This window comes from Danio aesculapii, chromosome 7 (assembly GCF_903798145.1).
Source record: "Danio aesculapii chromosome 7, fDanAes4.1, whole genome shotgun sequence".
In the NCBI taxonomy this organism is placed as follows: Eukaryota; Metazoa; Chordata; class Actinopteri; order Cypriniformes; family Danionidae; genus Danio; species Danio aesculapii.
This window is the reverse complement of record NC_079441.1, coordinates 4,916,402-4,931,695: the sequence shown is the minus strand read 5'-3', so window position 1 is coordinate 4,931,695 and position 15,294 is coordinate 4,916,402.

The following is a 15,294-nucleotide window of genomic DNA, read 5'->3' as shown; positions in this document are numbered from 1 at the left end:
AGAACCCTCTTGTCCTGCTGCTGGGGGATGAACTAAACTGCTCTCAGACGTTTGTTATTGTGAAAGGAGTGGCACTGAATTCAGGGATTTAAATAAAGCTTTGCCAATGTAATAAAAGCTGTGTATTTTTTATTTACATATAAAGATTACGACTATTATAATAATAATAATAATTTATTATTATATAGTGGTTAAGCCACTTTTTGGCAAAATAACCCAACAAATTAGTTATTTTTATAACCCAAATTGTTGGGTTAACCTTATCAACCCAATGGATTGGGTTAAAAATAACCCAGCAGAAGGTCGGTGCCAAATTGACCCATCTATGGGTTACCTGTTGGGTTATTATTAACCCAACAGTTTTAAGTGTGTATAAATCAGTTCAGAGACGCAGAGTAATTGCAAAATATATTTGTATATCAAAATATATACAGAATTATTAATAAAAAGATCTACATTTATCAAGATATTTGCATATACTTACGCAAAACTGTATTGAGAAATTAGTTAACGACAATACAGGATAAACATTCAGAGAACCACAGTAATTGTGTATATTTCATATATAAATATTCATCTGACAATACATGCTTGAGAAAATGTATCTCAAAATATGGTGTGTATGAAATATGGTGTCATTACTTTGTAAACATTTGGCTTTTTTATACATATGTTGCTTAAAATTAAAGGGGGTAATTTTTTTAAACACTACTAAATAAGAGTTTAATTTCTATTGTCTATGCATTGGGATTTCTGTGAATTTTCTTTTAATTGAATTTATTGATTGAATTCAGTCAAGTAATTCAGTTACTTATTGTGTAAACAGGTTACTTTGCAGAAAATTAATTAGAAAAGTCATTGAAATACGTTTTTAAAGATGTAATTAATCACTTTTTGAAGTAACTTACTCAATTGTGCTACAACAACCCAGCATTTTGTGTGGTTTAACAACAAAACCACGGCTCTGTTTTTATAATGGGGGTGCTATGTTTGAATGGTCATGCTTTATTTCAGATTGAAGTTAAATACCAGACCAAATAGTGCTCTGTGAGGGCAAAGGTCGTGACCCTCGTTGACCTCTGACCTGTTTTACACACATTACACAATGTAGAAGATAAGTGCTATATTTAAATAGCACCTCACTTCCCACACGCGATCCTGTCTATCAAAAACCAGCTCACGGTTAGTTAGTAATGGAAAATAATATCAAACTAGATAAAGTTTAAAGACAAACTTTGAGACAAGCCTGAAAGTTTGAAGTAGTTTAAAAGCTTGGAGTTTAAAGGGAGTTTAGGGTGTTGCTGTGTGGTTGCTAGAACATTGCTAGCATGATTAAGATGATTCTAGCATGATTAACCTGTTATTTGCAAACTGTTAGCATGATTATCATGTTGTTAGCATGTTTTTGTCACAATTAGCATGTTGTTAGTTTTACTATCATGTTGTTAGCATTATTTTTACATGATTGGCATCATTCTAGTATGATTAGCATGTCAATAACATGTTGTTAGCATAATGCTTGCATCTTTCTAACAAGATTAGCATGATTCTAGCGTGATTAGCATCTTACAAGGATGTTGCTACCATGATTATCATGTTGTTAGTATCTTTATAGTATGATTAGGACGACAATAGCACATTGCTAGCTTGACTAACATGCTACTAGCATATTCTTAGCATCATTGGCATGTTAGAATGATTATAGCATGACATTGTTAGTCTTTTTCTAACATTATTAGCATGCGTCAACACATTTTCAGGGTCTGTTTTCGGAAAACCGAGTGAACAGGAGTGAGAACGGTTTGTATTAAAAAATAAGACAGTAATCTAAGTGGTGGCTCGGCAGTTGCCTGAATAGAGTGGTTGGATAATCCAGGTCAGGGGTCATCAATCTCGTTCCTGGAGGGTCGGCAGGGTTTAGCTCCAACTTGCCTCAACACACCTGCCTGGGTGTTTTAACTATACCTAGTAAGACCTTGATTAGCTTGTTCAGGTGTGTTTGATTAGAGTTGGAGCTAAAATCTGCAGAACACCGGCCCTCCAGGAACAACTTTGGTGGTCCCTGATCTAGGTGGTCCCAAGGCAGTTGTTAAGGTGTTGCTATGTGGTTGCTAGCATGATGATTCTAGCACAATTAACATATTAAATGCAAATAGCTAACATTATTACCATGTTGTTAGCATCTTTCCATCATTATGGATTGGCATGTTGTTAACATGATACTACCATGATTAGCATGTTACTAGAAAGTTGCCTGCATGATTATCATGTTAGTATGTTTCTAGTATGACTAGCATGTCAGTAGCACCTTGTTAATATGGCTAGCATGCTACTAGCATTTCCTAGCATGATTAGCAAGTTACTAGAATGATTACCCTACTGAAAAAAACAGCTTAAACCAGCCTAGGCTGGTTGGCTGGTTTTAGCTGGTCGACCAGCCTGGTTTTAGAGGGGTTTTGGCCATTTCCAGACTGGTTTCCAGCCATTTCCAGCCTGGTCTTAGCTGGTTAGGCTGAAAAATGACCAGCTAAATCCAGCTTGACCAGTCTAGACCAGCTATGTCCAGCTTAAACCAGACTGGTCAAGCTGGTTTTAGCTGGATTTAGCTTGTCATTTTCCCACCTAACCAGCTAAGACCAGACTGGAAATGGCCAAAACCCCTCTAAAAGCAGGCTGGTCAACCAGCTAAAACCAGCCAACCAGCTTAGGCTGGTTTAAGCTGGATTTTTCAGCAGGGTAGGGCATGATTAACATGTTGGTAAAATGTTGTTTTTAAGCACCTTATAATAATTTTCTATGATTTTTTTGGAGTAGAAGTGCCATAACCATGTTTCCTTGGTGTATTGATTACATTTATATTACTACAGTTTTACCACAAATACCATTAAACTATGGTTAGTGTGCATTCTAAAAAATGCTGGGTTGTTATAAGTCAAGGTTGAGTCAAATTACCCAAACAGTAGGTTAAAAAAGGGCATGCTACTAGCATTGTCCTAACATGATTAGCAAGTTACTAGGACAATTATAGCATGATTAGCATGTTGCTAACATGATTATCATCTTTTCTAGCATGATTAACATGCATTACCACATTTCCAGGTCTGTTTTTAGACAACTGAAAGTTCTATCAGATGGAAGAGATATAGCAACCAGAGTGAGAACAGTCTAAAGGTCTGACCCGCGTTTAGTGGCTACAGCTTGAAAGGTCTAGGAGGAGACACACTTTAAAAATAGTCTCAGAAGATGAAGAAAGATTTTCTCAAGCCAACATAAAGTGATTTCCTTTTAATCCTGTGAGTTCCAGCATCATGCAATACTTGTTTCGACAGCACATCAACTTACTCAACTGCACCATCGCAGTCCTTGACGTCAATGAAATGCTGCTTTTTATGAAAGAGGCTGTTGTTGTTGTCGAGGCAGACATGTGACTAATTTACACACGGATAAGCATAATATTTACATCCTCACCTATAATGTAAAGTCTGTTAGGGAGCCGCTGTTTTGTTTCAGTCACAGCTCTAAAAGAGGGTCATCAGTAATGGCTGATCGGATGACGTGGTATTTGAGGTTTTTCTTTGCACAAGGCGACACGCCTGTATCCTGACCAATCCGTCAGCCGCTCGGTAATGATGACACTAAACAATCTCGCCTTTTCCTCCAGTGGCTGCAGCCTTTAAGAATCAATAAAAATGTTCCCAAAGCTTTCCCAGTGCCAGGTTTGTTACGCAACGTGTCCAGCAGAACAAGGACAGGAGGCCTAATTTCTCACTGTTATGATTTAGAGCATTCTGTCTGAATGGGGAAACATCAAATTCTCCAAAACTGTTAGCCAAACTTACGATTACATTACATAATCGGAATCGTCATAAAAATTAAACAACAACTGTCTCATTAGCTTTGTTTATAAACATTCAAATCAAACAAAATCTGCATATTTCAGGTTGCCTCAAAAGGAACGAGATCACGACACCAACCTCATTTATGGCCGTGTTACACATTATCAGCCTCTGGATAATACTTCGTCAGATCATGCTGGTCTTCTGAAGTAATAGACTGATTTCATGCAGCTGCCATTTTAAAAGCGAAATCGAGGCTGCGGTGGGAAGAAACCCTGAAGTATCGTCTGTAGTCACACAGGAACGTTTTGTACCTGGCTGTTATCTTGAAAGTGACTTAAATGTATAATTTCACCACCTTCCGAGTGACCTGAAGGTCCGTTCAGAATGAATAGTGAAAATAAAAAGGATATCAGAGCACATTTTCAGCTAAGTTAAGGGAAATGGGACTAGTTGGCTAATGTTATCTTTCCCAAACACACATTTTTGGATGCCATTTATCGAACTCAAGTTAATGAACTGATTCTTTCACTACATTAGACTTGTGACGATACTGAATTTCTGTACTGAAATAATAAAAAAAAAAAACCCGTCAATTTCCTGCCAACATTTAAGCGCTGTTGAGCGTGTTTCAAAACACCTCTGATTTGCCATAGTATTCACCAGTGCTCAACAGAAATGACTGTGATTGGCTGTGAAGGTCATCAGTTCACCGCTCTTCACTGATGTTTACCGAGTGCAACCACAGCCGAGCGATCCGCTGATGACCCGACTGATCTTCGCGGCTTTAAAACGCTCCAGTGTTCGTGTATCTGTGTTTGCACTCGGTGAAGAGCAGTGAAACTGATGACCTTCACGGCCAATCACAGTCACAGTCTAGTCCAAAGCCCCTCCCCTGGGGAATTGTCATTTTATAGCGATCGCTGATTGGCTCATGTACTAGAAGGCGGGCTTTATTCGCCATATAGTGATCGCTGATTGGCTCATGTACTAGAAGGCGGGCTTTATTCGCCATATAGTGATCGCTGATTGCTCATGTACTAGAAGTCGGGCTTTATTCGCCATAATAGTGATCGCTGATTGGCTCATGTACTAGAAGGCGGGCTTATTTACATATAGTGATCGCTGATTGGCTCATGTACTAGAAGGCGGGCTTTTATTCGCCATATAGTGATCGCTGATTGGCTCATGTACTAGAAGGCGGGCTTTATTCGCCATATAGTGATCGCTGATTGCTCATATACTAGAAGGCGGGCTTTATTCGCCATATAGTGATCGCTGCTTGGCTCATGTACTAGAAGGCGGGCTTTATTCGCCATATGTGATCGCTGATTGGCTCATGTACTAGAAGGCGGGCTTTATTCGCCATATAGTGATCGCTGGCTTGTGCTCATGTACTAGAAGGCGGGCTTTATTCGCCATATAGTGATCGCGTGATTGGCTCCATGTACTAGAAGGCGGGCTTATTCGCCATATAGTGATTGCTGATTGGCTCATGTACTAGAAGGCGGGCTTTATTCGCCATATAGTGATCGCTGCTTGGCTCATGTACTAGAAGGCGGGGCTTTATTCGCCCATATAGTGATCGCTGATTGGCTCATGTACTAGAAGGCGGGCTTTATTTACCATATAGTGATCGCTGATTGGCTCATGTACTAGAAGGCGGGCTTTATTCGCCATATAGTGATCGCGATTGGCTCATGTACTAGAAGGCGGGCTTTATTACCATATAGTGAATCGCTGATTGGCTCATGTACTAGAAGGCGGGCTTTATTCGCCATATAGTGATCGCTGATTGGCTCATATACTAGAAGGCGGGCTTTATTCGCCATATAGTGATCGCTGATTGGCTCATGTACTAGAAGGCGGGCTTTATTCACATATAGTGATCGCTGATTGGCTCATGTACTAGAAGGCGGGCTTTATTCGCCATATAGTGATCGCTGATTGTCTCATGTACTAGAAGGCGGGCTTTATTCGCCATATAGTGATCGCTGATTGGCTCATGTACTAGAAGGCGGGCTTTATTTACCATATAGTGATCGCTGATTGGCTCATGTACTAGAAGGCGGGGCTTTATTCGCCATAATAGTGATCGCTGCTTGGCTCATGTACTAGAAGGCGGGCTTATTCGCCATATAGTGATCGCTGATTGGTTCATGTACTAGAAGGCGGGCTTTAATTCACCATATAGTGATCGACGGATTTGGCTCATGTACTAGAAGGGGCTTTGTTCGCCATATAGTGCTACTGCTTGGCTCATGTACTAGAAGGCAGGGCTTCACTGCCATATTGACTGTTACAACACTTTTCCCATTCAAAAGTAAACAAGTGCCATGTCTTGTGTATTCTATAGTCTTTGACTTATCTTAATCTGTTGTGGTCATTCTAAAGTCCTATAGTATTCTATAGTTGCTATAGTAACACAACTATAGTAATGGAAACAAATGAGTTTTCAACAACTATATAGTATTGTAAGATTACTATACAACTATGGCCCCACTCCAGTTATCGAACAAATCTCCTCACATGCCCTTCCCCGTCTTTTCTCTCTTAAAGGAGCTACAACTATTTCAAATTGTTACACTACAAGTATATTATACTACAATAACCACAGTTTACTATAGGAAAAACTAAAGTATACTACAGTATTGATTACAGTTTATCAGTTCACTAGAGTTAATAGTACAGTAATTCATTTCAAAGAGTTACTTGAATAATTGACTTGAATGCATTCATTTTTACACAACAAGCGGCATGCATAAGACCTGTTAATCAAATTATCTGCGCGTGATAATTGTATGTCACATGTCCTGGACAGCGCAAGTCTAGCGAGCACATCGCAGCATCATCACACACACTGACCCCATTCTTATTAATGAGCGAGAGTGTGTGAAGTACATGTGAAATGCCTTTGTGTGTTTAACAAGTTTAGCTCGGCTTCTCTGAGGCTGATCACTGGCGCGCACACACACACAACACCACGGACAGACAGACAGAATTCATGCATCAGCCTTTATTGAGAAGATTCTCAAAGAACCACAAGCTCAGTTGAGACGGTCACGAGTAAAAAACGGCACGTCTTTTAACTTGCTATGAGATTCAGGAATGGAGAATTTTCTGGGCTTCAACTTGACCTTTATGATAAGGATCTACAGATTGACACGAGAGACACATGACTGGAGAATCTGCACAACCCTGGCTCAGTGAATGAAGTGCAACCTGTATGGCAGAACCAGATGCTTTTGCTTGCACGATAATCAGAGTTTACTCTTGTGACCTGCATCAAACAGAAGGGTCCTGTAAGATATATACAGTTGAAGTCAGAATTATTCGCCCTCCTGTGAATTTCTTTTTCAAATATTTTCCCAAATGATGTTGAACAGAGCAAGGAATTATTCAAGGCGCAAAGAAATATTTCACAGTTTTTCCTATAATATTTTTTCTTCTGGAGAAAGTCTTGTTTGTTTTATTTTCGGCTAGTTTTTAATTGTTTAAACCATTTTAAGGTCAATATTATTAGCCCCTTAAGAAATATTGTTTTGGGGTTGTCTCCAGAACAAACCACTGTTATACAATGACTTGCCTAATTACCCTAATTAACCTAGTTAAGCCTTTAAATGTCACTTTAAGCTGAATACTAGTTTCCTGAAAAATATCTAGTCTAATATTATTTACTGTCATCATGGAAAAGATAAAATAAATCAGTTATTAGAAATAAGTTAATAAAACTATTATGTTTAGAAATGTGTTGAAAAAAATCTGCTAAACAGAAATTGGGGGAAAAATATACAGGGGGGCTAATAATTTAGACTTTAACTGTACATATGGGAATCAAATTAGGGTCCCCATAAGAACAGTTGCTCTATATGTCTGTGTACTGTTCCACAAGGCTAGGCACAAAGACTAGCAATTATGAATCTCAATATTTACTAATACATGATTGAAACTATAGGTGGGCATAGATTCATTTTGTAATCTAGATTAATCTCACTGTAATCTTGGAATGAATCTAGATTAAAATGGCTCATTTGAATTCTGCAGAAGGCATTCAGAATATGTGTGCTACCTAAATGATGACTAAAAGTAAGTCGTGAACGGTTTCTCAAGCCAGGTGGCGCATTAGACCAGGGGCTTCATCTCCTGTTTTCCAAATGCTCACAAACAGCTTGAGAAACTGTTCTACTATGATATTGGTGATGAAAATAAATGATGTTCAATAAGATGTACTTGTGTTTACTACGTTATTCAGGTAAACATGAATGTTGAACTGTAGCCTACATAAGCTTCCAACCAGCGATTTTTGATCACCTTAATGCGACTAAAGTCATAACTGAACTAAGACAAATGGAATTAAGAGATGTGGAGTAGCAGATATTAGTGGCATACTGGAAGTAAACACCGCAATCAAACTATTACCGTCATGTAGGCTTTTCCGCCATATTTTTCCGACAAGATCTACACAAGCGGCTGTCAGTAAGGACTGCACACAACACACCGCACACAACATCCCGAAATTCGGGAGTTTTTCTTTCCATTTGCTGTGCGTTATTAAATTCCATAACACTCTCACCATTCCTTTCTGCTTATTTGCGTCTAAAAAACTCCAGTTGTCACGGGGGCATGAATGAAATGTTCACGAGTGAAGTGAAACTGCCGAACTGCAGTTAAAGTCACCCAAATTACAGGTAATCTTACATGAAAGCACTTTACGTAACACCTTAATAAAAAGAGCTTGGAGTAACGATTGATGATCAACTAAACTTCTCTGACCACAGTTCCTAGAACTGCTCGATCTCGCAGATTCGCACTCTATAACATCAGAAAGGTCCGACCCTTCCTAGCTGAACATGCAGCTCACTCATTGTTCAAGCTCTTGTTCTCTCCAACTGGATTATAGCAACTCTCTACTAGCCGGGCTTCCAGCTAATTCTATCAACCTCTCAGCTGCTTCAGAACGCAGCAGCACGAGTGGTCTTTGATGAACCCAAAAGAGCACATGTCACTCCGCTACCACCCGTTTGCACTGGCTGCCAGTTGCTGCTCGCATCAAATTCAAGCTCGATGTTGCTTACAAAGCGACCTCTAGCTGTGCTCCTTATCTGCTCTCACTTCTGCAGATTTATGTGCCCTCCAGAAACTTGCGTTCTGTGAATGAACGTCGCCTCGTGGTTCCATCCCTAAGGGGAAGAAATCACTTTCCCGAACTCTCACATTCAATCTGCCCAGTTGGTGGAATGAACTCCCTAACTACATCAGAACAGCAGAGTCACTTGCTGTCTTCAAGAAACGACTAAAAACTCAACTATTTAGTCTCCACTTTCCTTCCTAATCTGTAACTGCCTCTCTGGCTATACCACTAACTGTACTCTCTCTCGAAAAAAAATTTACTAATGCTTAGCTTCTTAGACTTTACACACCTGAAACTTGTCTATAGCACTTACTCACTGCTGCTCTACGTGTTTGCCTTGTGTGAAAATGCAGTGCGTTTTCGTAAATTGTTTGCGTTGTGTGAAAATGCTTCACACTTTTGTAATTTGTTTGCGTTGTGAGAAAATACAGTGAATTTTAATAATGTGTTTGCGTTGTAGCGCGTCTTATTAACTTATTTGCGTTGTGAGAAAATGTAGCGCGTCTTATTAACTTATTTGCGTTGTGAGAAAATGTAGCGCGTCTTATTAACTTATTTGCGTTGTGAGAAAATGTAGCGCGTCCTATTAACTTATTTGCGTTGTGAGAAAATGTAGCGCGTCTTATTAACTTATTTGCGTTGTGAGAAAATGTAGCGCGTCCTATTAACTTATTTGCATTGTGTGAAAATGTAGCGCGTCCTATTAACTTGTTTGCGTTGTGAGAAATGTAGCGCGTCTTATGAACTTATTTGCGTTGTGAGAAAATGTAGCGTGTCCTATTAACTTATTTGCGTTGTGAGAAAATGTAGTGCGTCTTATTAACTTATTTGCATTGTGAGAAAATGTAGCGCGTCCTATTAACTTATTTGCGTTGTGAGAAAATGTAGCGCGTCTTATGAACTTATTTGTGTTGTGTGAAAATGTAGCGTGTCCTATTACTTGTTTGCGTTGTGAGAAAATGTAGCATGTCCTATTAACTTATTTGCGTTGTGAGAAAATGTAGCGCGTCCTATTAATTGTTTGCGTTGTGGAAAATGTAGCGTGTCCTATTAACTTGTTTGCGTTGTGTGAAAATGTAGCGCTTCTTATGAACTTATTTGCGTTATGAGAAAATGTAGCGCGTCTTATTAACTTGTTTGCCTTGTGTGAAAATGCAGTGCGTTTTCGTAAATTGTTTGCGTGTGTGAAAAATGCTTCCACTTTTGTAATTTTTGCGTTGTGAGAAAATACAGTGATTTTATAATGTGTTTGCTTTGTGAGAAAATGTAACGTGTTTTTGAACTTATTTGCGTTGTGCGAAAATGTAGCGCGTCTTATAACTTTTTTGCGTTGTGAAAATGTAGTGTGTTTGAACTTATTTGCGTTGTGAGAAAATGTAGGCGTCTTATTAACTTATTGCATTGTGTAAAAATGTAGCGCGTCCTATTAACTTGTTTCGTTGTGAGAAAATGTAGCGCGTCTTATGAACTTTATTTGCGTTGTGAGAAAATGTAGCGTGTCCTATAACTTTTTTGCGTTGTGTGAAAATGTAGCGTGTCAATAACTTGTTTGCGTTGTGTGAAAATGTAGCGCGTCTTATGAACTTATTTGCGTTATGAGAAATGTAGCACGTCCTATAACTTGTTTGCGTTTGTGAGAATGTAGCGCGTCTTATGAACTTATTTGCGTTGTGAGAAAATGTAGCGCGTCTTATGAACTTATTTGCGTTGTGAGAAAATGTAGCGCGTCTTATGAACTTATTTGCGTTGTGAGAAAATGTAGCGCGTCCTATTAACTTATTTGCGTTGTGTGAAAATGTAGCGCGTCCTATTAACTTATTTGCATTGTGTGAAAATGTAGCGCGTCCTATTAACTTATTTGCGTTGTGTGAAAATGTAGCGCGTCCTATTAACTTATTTGCGTTGTGAGAAAATGTAGCGCATCCTATTAACTTATTTGCGTTGTGTGAAAATGTAGCGCGTCCTATTAACTTGTTTGCGTTGTGTGAAAATGTAGTGCGTCCTATTAACTTATTTGCGTTGTGTGAAAATGTAGCGCGTCCTATTAACTTATTTGCGTTGTGTGAAAATGTAGCGCGTCCTATTAACTTATTTGCGTTGTGTGAAAATGTAGCGCGTCTTATGAACTTAATTGCGTTGTGTGAAAATGTAGCGCGTCCTATTAACTTGTTGCGTTGTGAGAAAATGTAGCGCGTCTTATGAACTTATTTGCGTTGTGTGAAAATGTAGCGCGTCTTATGAACTTTTTGCGTTGTGAGAAAATGTAGCGCGTTTATGAACTTATTTGCGTTGTGTGAAATGTAGTGCGTCTTATTAACTTATTTGCGTTGTGTGAAAATGTAGCGCGTCTTATGAACTTATTTGCGTTGTGTGAAAATGTAGCGCGTCTTATTAACTTATTTGCGTTGTGTGAAAATGTAGCGCGTCTTATTAACTTATTTGCGTTGTGAGAAAATGTAGCGCGTCCTATTAACTTATTTGCGTTGTGTGAAATGTAGCGCGTCTTATTAACTTATTTGCGTTGTGAGAAAATGTAGCGCGTCTTATGAACTTATTTGCATTGTGAGAAAATGTAGCGCGTCCTATTAACTTATTTCGTTGTGAGAAAATGTAGCGCATCCTATTAACTTATTTGCATTGTGTGAAAATGTAGCGCGTCTTATGAACTTATTTGCGTTGTGAGAAAATGTGGAGCGTTTTGTTAATTGTTTACGTTGTGTGAAAATGTGGTGCGTTTTATTAAATTGTTTGAGTTGTGCGAAAATGCTGTGCGTTTTATTAAATTGTTCGTGTTGTGTGAAATTCAGTGCATTTTATTAATTTGTTTGCATTTTGAGAACATGCAGCTCATTTTTTAAAAATGTGTTTGCGTTGTGAGGATGCGCGGCATGTCTGCTGTCAAACAGATGATCTTTTCTCTATTTGCTGTCGCTTTTCTTAAATTAAATTAAATTACAGCACGTTAAGCTCTCTTGGCCACCATACGATCCCATTTAAGCATTTTACATTAATAATGGATTCAGTTTACTGTAAATCATAGATCTGTAATAGGCTTACATCATTACAGATTCAGCAAATCTATTGGAAATTCTTGAAATGTCCACAATTCTGGAATGAAATTGAATGCCTATAAACTGAAAACCTTAATACAAACACATGCTTTTTTACATAAAAACTGCCTTTTTCTAGATACATGGCAATGTTAGCATTTCCAAAAACTACTTTTAGGCCCGTCATGCAAAAAGATCAGCCAACATGCACACAAACCTTCCAATGTTTAGGTGAATATGGTATTACATAAACAGCCCCTTAAGAAGAGCTCTGGATTTTTAAGGATGCCCTTTCAGTGCCGAAAACACTGGAAGTTTTGTCTTTGTTCAATACATCAGCAAACTCTACTGATCCCTAAACTTTGTGTACAGTGACTTGCAAAAAAGCACATAGTGTTGTGCAACGGTAATCAAAGAAAACAGTTTTGGGAGGGACATGCAGGACATTCACTTTTATTCCTGAAGCGACACAAACGCCCCCCGTGCGCACCAATCGCCCCAGTCCCACACAGTTCCTTCACGTCCCAATGTAAGCTGACTGACCTAAAGGGCCTTGGCCTAAATATGTGCTAAAATAAACAATGTCTGCGCATTATAATATGTCTGTGCCACGTATTATTCTTTTACACAGTTTCTGGATTTGATAACGCTGTTATGACACTTGTGACGGGGTGAGTTTTGGGACATGTTGAAACGGTAAATTCCGGCTAGTTTACGTTGTTGACCAAGTCTGACAGTAAGTGATGGGAAGTGTTTTATGGTAACACACTTGATAAATCATGCACTTATCTTGGCTTATCGGCCATTTTAACCCACTGTTTACTGTTTAGAGAGATTATATAAAGAGACGGCATGTTCTAGAGTCTCCACATTCTGATAGAAGGTGGCAGTCGAGTCGACTCGGTGATAATTTCTTCATATGCCTGATAAGACACAATGAGCAGGTCATCTTGAAGAACAAATTGCTTTTGCTATAAGGATAATAGATAAAGTCTAGAGGGGATACAGCTGTGGATACACACAGCAATATAGCATCATTTTTGTGACACTACAACAGTGGTTACCATTTTAATGTTACTGTAAGGGTTCATGCAGGGGTAGCTGATAATAAAATGCAATTTCATGACGAATTTAATTAATATAATATAAATAAAACTCAATATAATTTCTGGTTTTACATTACTGTGAGGGTTAGGTGTTTATAAAATGCAGTTTAATGGGTAATTTGATTAATAATATGAATAATGCTTGGTATAAGTACTGTTTTTTCATTACTGTGAGGGCTCATGCAGCTGTTAATAAAATGCAATTTAATGGCTAATTTCATTACAGGGTATCTGCAGGTTTAAGACTTAAATTTAAGACTTTTTGGTCCCATTATGTATGAAATTTTAGAACCATTAAGAGACCCTGCTGGCGCAATAGCCTAGTGGTTAGCGTGCCCACATATGGTGCAGTTGCATGTCAGGGCGTTCCAAGTTCGAATCTCGGCTCGAGGACATTTCCCTACCCTATCCCCCCTCACTCTCCAACTTCACTTCCTGTCTCAATACTGTCCTATCTAATAAAAAAAAATAAATAAATGTTTATAAAAAAAGAGAGCTAAAGGCTAAGAAATTTTTCAAAGGGCCCAGATGGAAAAGATTTTAATTGCCCTTTTAAAAAATGATTCGAATTTAATACATTTATTAATACAATAATGCATTTTTAATTAAAAAATATATATTTTGAGATTTTATTTCTTGGCTAAATATTTTAAATATTGTGTAAAAACAAGCCAAGCTCTAGTTGTATTCATACACGTTTTCCTACATAATCTTTCTTTAAAATAAAAAAATTAAATGTTAAGTTTTAAAAACTATAACAACAATCTGTCCCGGTCTGCGTTTTCAGCAGTAAATACATGGAGAACTGAACAAATGTTACTGTGAGGAAAATAATTAAACTATTGTGATAAACAGAATTAAAAATGACCTTTTTCATTAAAAAGTTTAAAGTTTTTTGAGATGACTGTTGGTGATTGTATGGGTTTTGGCCAGATTTGGTAGCAAAACATGAACAAAGGAAACTTAAGACCTGTTTATAAAAGATTTAAGACCAACAACACAATATTTCAGTAAATTCAAGACTTTTTTAAGGCCTAAAATTTAGATTTTGAGATTTAAGTCATTTTAAACTTTTAAGACCCTGCAGAAACCGTGTAATTAATAATGAATAGCTGAACAGCTGTATCCCTTCAAGCAACAACCAAAATACTCTGTGGTTAAAGCCTGCACTTCCTCTTACATCACTTTTGGAATGTGTTCTGTGTTCCTGTAACTCTGTGTTCTTTCTAATTCTAAGAGTGTTCAAAATCTCTTTTCAGTTTAAATGTTCTATATCAAAGGGAACGTCAGCTAAAGTGTACATTTCCACTGTTTACTAACTTAAGTGGTTCTAAACTTTTATGGATGAATTTCTTCAAGATAAAACACGATATTCTGAAGAAGTTGTGGGTAAGGAAGCATTGACGTCTATAGTAGAAACAAAAGGCAACATAGGCTCATTCTGAAAACGTAGCCCTATGTACATGTATGGAGATCACGAATTGTGTAGCCAGAAGCATGTATGGCTGCATTTCGTCTTTAAAGCGAAAGCCATGGGGTATGACGCCGTTCCTTATCGCGCTTACCTCGTGTGGATAGCTTTTTCGCTGTCACCCGTTTGTCCAGTAGCTTGCCATGTACGTCGGCGACCTGAGATGCAGAGAGGAGTTGATCGCGAAGAATGGTTCCAGAAAGCTCTAAAACAAAAACAAAGCAAAAAAAAATAAACAAGTAAATAACAGGGTGAGAACGTGTTAAAATCTGAAAACGTGGTAAAAATTACACGAGGGCTGGACTGCTTTTGAAACACTGTCAGTTGTATTTAGGGATGTGGGTGGGTCAGTTGATTTGTCAGTCAGTCAGTCAGTCGACAGTGACCTCTGGTGGATTTAGGCAGTAAGAGCAGGCGCAAATGTCACTCGCGAGATAAATTTGAGATCTGAAAAATGCATACAGCGGCCTCTGGTAAACTCACTACAACAAAGACTGCAGAAACATTCCTTCTGGGACGTATTTGGCGCTCCGCAGAAATTTATTTAGCGTATATACGCTTTCAGAATGAGCCTGGGTTGGCAAAACAGGAAGTGGAAGTGAATGCATTTTCCAATAATCTACGGTAAATCTAGATGGGATACAGCTGTGAGTACTAAAGACAATATGGCATATTTTTTTGTGACACTGTACAATTAATA